This window comes from Triticum aestivum, unplaced genomic scaffold (assembly GCF_018294505.1).
Source record: "Triticum aestivum cultivar Chinese Spring unplaced genomic scaffold, IWGSC CS RefSeq v2.1 scaffold198009, whole genome shotgun sequence".
Classification (NCBI taxonomy): domain Eukaryota; kingdom Viridiplantae; phylum Streptophyta; class Magnoliopsida; order Poales; family Poaceae; genus Triticum; species Triticum aestivum.
In genome coordinates, this window is record NW_025233094.1 from 1 (window position 1) to 4,983 (window position 4,983).

At 43.7% G+C, this 4,983-nt stretch overlaps 1 pseudogene; it reads left to right on the forward strand.

The window, feature by feature from the left end:
* The first annotated feature begins 2,862 nt into the window (after positions 1–2,862).
* LOC123176007 (GDSL esterase/lipase At5g45910-like) lies at positions 2,863–4,391 on the forward strand (annotated as a pseudogene).
* Positions 4,392–4,983: the final 592 nt, after the last annotated feature.

A 4,983-nucleotide genomic window follows, 5' to 3' on the forward strand; every position in this document is an offset into this window, starting at 1 on the left:
GTCAACGACTATCACTTCTCTTTCCAAAAGAAAACGGTACAGGAAGTCAGGTCCTTCGTTCCAGATATCGTGGCAACCATATCCATGGCCATCGAGGTAATTCCATCAAGCAATCATGTGTATGCATCACGTATGCATATATATTGAACCAAGCTTGCATGCTAAATAGATTGCTGATGTGATCAACAGAGGCTGATCACCAAGCATGGCGCGAGGAGCCTGGTGGTTCCGGGTGTGATCCCATCAAGATGCTCACCGCCGATTCTGACCAAGTTCGACGACGCCTCACCAGCAGCATACGACTCCAAAACTGGTTGTCTAAAAGCTTACAACGAGCTGGGGATGTACCACAACTCGCTGCTGCAGGCTGCCTTGTCCAAACTCCAGGCTAAGCACCGGAACGTCAGGATCATCTATGCGGATTACTTCGGCCCAGTCATGGATATGGTGGAGTCGCCTCACAAGTTTGGTTAGGGCACTACCCTCCATTAAATATAATATAGTATACTCCCTCCGTCCTAAATATAAGTCCTTTTAGTTATTTCAATACGGACTACATACGGAACAAAATGAGTGAATCTACTCTTCAAAATATGTCTATATACATCCGCATGTACTTCTTATTGAAATCCCTAAAAGACCTATATTTAGGAACGGAGGAAATACGCCAAAAGGAATCTATGTTAGTTGGCGCACTGGCAGAATTTCATTATGCAATGTGTTGACTTTGATGGCTATGAATGATTGCAGGTTTTCAAGATGTACTTTATGTGTGCTGTGGAGGACCTGGAAGGTACATGTACAATGCGTCCGTTCGATGTGGCGATGCAGCTGCAACAACATGCATTGATCCGTCTGCTCGTCTATACTGGGCTGGTGTTCATCTGACCGAGGCAGCTAACAGATACATCGCAGGGCGTTGGCTGGTCAAGATAAACTCACTCAAAAGTTAGGGACGAGGCTACTTCAATCAGTGGGCAGCCACGAGGGTACCATGTTTATCAAAACTGACGAAGTACAAGCCTATCAACAATGCATGTGTTATATCTTTGTGTGTCTTTTCTTTGTATGTCTGATCAGTTGTATTGTTCTTCAAAATCAATAAAAACCTGATACATCGTCAATTAAACGAACATACGGATGCTATGACATTTGTCCACAGGTTTGACTTGAGGCATGACTTCGTACATGTTTTGCTATGACTTGAAGGTTTTCCTTTTGGTAGGGATATTTCCAGTTCACCCCCTTCCTTCCTCAAGCGTTCTTTCTCGTTTTTGTGGGATTACTAGACATCTTGCAGTTTTTTTTTACCTGGAAACACTGTAAGGCAAGGCCCTATTGTGTAAATTTTTACTGCAGCAAAATAATTAGATAAACAAGGAACGAAAAGAACAGAGAATAACGCAAGGACCCAGATATTTGTTCTTTTTCCTGTCCCTGATTATTAGCAAATGTCTGTGATTTCAAAATCTTATAATTTCTTTGGGTCCTGATATTCTAACAACCCATATTTAAGATGTCCATGGGAATAACGCAAGGCAGTGCTTGGCAGGATAAAAGGCACTCATCATGTCTGTGCTCTCCATGCAACATGGAGTTCGGGCGGCCTGGAGCAAAATTGCAGTCCCAGAGTAAGTGCACAGCATAGTACTCGTCAACCAAATTGCATAAAGGATTTTCTTCAAAGAACATTTTCTTACACGTTATCATAACACATTACATAATTGTAGCTTTGTAAATGCAAGGATTTCATCAAAAGAAGACTTCTTGAGTTTAATCTGCCAAGCAAAAGGATGCAAAAAGAATACCTATTGCCTCAGTTGACTTGAAATTTTCCACGACTTGAAGGATCATGCACCACCTGCCCCATAGCACATGAATCCATGTTGTTGCTATTTGTTTTATGAAATATTTCAAATAGGTTGTGAAAGCATTTTTTTAGTGTGATGGACATGCTTAGTTCTGCTTTTCGGAGTTTATTTGCGTCTATTGGAACGACTAAAATATGATATTCAATGTTTCGAAAGGATTTATTACTCATTTCTAACCTCATGTATTTGTTCCTCGAAAAGGAGGATGAGACCCTGCCGCTGAACCTTCTTCGTCTACTTAACCCTATAATAATTGTCCATAATTATATGTTAGGTCACCTTGGTTCTGGGCAATGTATCTTGTACGTGATTTGTACTGTAATTATAACGTGCAACAAAATATTGGTGTTTGCAAGAACGAGGGTTTTTCAATTTAACTTGATACTCTAAGTTTTATCCTTGATCTTCTAATATTAATGAATTTGTTACTGGTGCCTATGACAATGAATGAGTACGCCACTTGAAATCCATAAGGGTTTACATGATATGCCATTTTTATTTTACCTTGATAAACTACACAGGCTAAGAGAATGTAAAATGTCCAGTCAAGTCCTGTTGTATACTTCTTTTTGTTAAGGAAAAGGAACATTTCTTGGTACTATAGATCGTGACTCAAGAGCTGACTTTCACTTATGATTTAGGGTACCCAACATAATGGACAAAGACATGTTATATTATAGCGTGAGCTACCGATGGACTTGACTTAACGCGCATTCCCCAACTGCACCGATTAGAAAATCCGTATGTGCGATGTTTAACTGGATTACTTTTATAGTTAGTACAAGCAAAAAAAGTATGTTAATAGAGAGACAGATAGGAAACCATTCATTAGGACACCGTAAGGGTTGTACAATGATGTCTGTACAAGTTGGTCCTAGCTCGTGATTCCATTGAACATTTTGCCGCTAAGTTGACTCTATATCGCCCCCGGAAGCAAATGGGCCAGCACCACCACGTCGGCTCTTTCCACATTGCCTGTGAAGAACTCAGGATGCACAAGCTCGTATCCGTCGCTTTCCTAGTCTTCGTCTCATGGTCGACGCTGGCGGTCTCTTCCCCGTCCGGCGTCCCTTGCTACCAATCCATCTTCAGCTTCGGTGACTCCTTCGCTGACACAGGCAATAACCCTGTCGTCTTCAAATGGCACCATCTTCGACCCCGTCACACGTCCTCCCTATGGCACCAGCTTTTTCGGCCGCCACACTGGTCGCAACGGCGACGGGCGGCTCATCATCGACTTCATTGGTACGTGCTCACATCAGCTGTTCTTGGGCCGGCCAGTGCCAGCAACTACAATACGTACATACTATCCTACAACTATAGGTTCTTTCTCGGTGCAGCTGAGAACTTGGGCCTACCTTATGTCTCCCGCCCAACCTGGCGCACAACCGTAGCTTCCGGCGAGGCGCCAACTTCGCCGTTGGTGCCGCAACCACAGTCGATGCTGGTTTCTTCCACAAGAGGGGTATCCCCAGTGCCACCAGCAAGTTCCCGCTGAACACCAGCTTAGGCGTGCAGCTGGAGTAGTTTGAGTCCATGAAGCCTTCCTTATGTCGCACAGCCCAAGGTTACTTTAACCATTCAATGTCATCGTTGTAATCTCGTAGCTAGCTATCATTACCCAAGTAAGAGGCTGATGAGAAGTCAAATTGTACGCATGCAGAGTGTAAGAAATTGTTTGGCAGATCCCTCTTCTTCGTGGGCGAGTTCGGAGTCAACGACTATCACATGTCGTTCCAACAGAGTACAGGAGGTCAGGTCCTTCGTTCCTGATGTCGTTGCGACCATCTCCAAGGCCATTGAGGTACGTTACGTACTCCATCTGGCTATCAACTAGATGCATGTACTGATTGATCCAAGCAGGATGCTCGTGTGAGCAGAGGCTCATCATCATGCATGGCGCGAGGAGCCTGGTTGTCCCTGGCGTGATTCCGTCGGGGTGCTCGCCACCGATCCTGACCAGGTTCGCCGACGCCTCGCCACCATCAGCATACGACTCCAGGACGGGTTGTCTGAAAGCATACAACGAGCTGGGGTTGCACCACAACTCGCTGCTGCAGGCTGAGCTAGCCAAACTTCAGGCCAAGTACCGGAATGCCAGGATCATCTACGCCGATTTCTTTGGCCCAATCATGGACATGGTGGAGTCGCCTCACAAGTTTGGTCAGTCGCCAACTCAACCAAAAGAATCTAATACGTGTTAGTTGCACATATACAAATTTTCATTATGGGAAGGTGGTTGACAGTTGACACTGATGGATGATCACAGGTTTTGAACAAGACGTGCTTATGGTGTGCTGTGGAGGGGCTGGACGATACAGATTAAATTCAACGGTTCCATGCGGCGATGCTGCTGCAACAACGTGTCCGGATCCATCAGCTCGTTTGTACTGGGACGGTGTCCATCTGACGGAGGCAGCTAACCGCCATATCGCCAATATCTGGCTGGGCAGCATAACCTCGGCAACAAGATTCAGCAGCAGCAAGTGTGCAAAGGGGACATATCGACCTACCGGGTGAAGAACTCATTTCTACTGTGGTTGTATCCCGGGGTTGATTCAAAATTTCTTCCCAACCTAATGTTCTATGTAAAGTATGTATTCAACGTTTTCTGCACACACAATATAAATAATTTTGTTGGGCCTCATTAGTATGAAATAATTTCATAAGAATTCAACAAACAAAATTTTGAATGTATTCTTGGAAAGTGCCACCAACTGAATTTTCAGTTTTGTCACTTAGATTGCAACGTGTTCTGAAGCAAGTTAAGATACATTTAGATCCATTCCACAACAATTTCAAATTTTTCAGAAGTTTCACAAATTTTCAGAAAAAGCAACAAACTTCATTTCAATAATAGGAAAAAACTATATTGGTTTCATAATTCACAACTAGAGGCGCACAACAGACCCACTTCACAAAAAGTCAAGCAACATCCACACATGAAACTAGAATTCTATTTCAATGTAGTGTGAATTTTACCCATATTACATGTTTTCATTTTCATTTCACATGGTTTGGGTGGGGACACCATCCAAGCTAACCAAGGCCTCGTTCTGCGTCCTACATCGATCCTATGATCAGTGTGTTGTTGGACACAATCGAACACCCA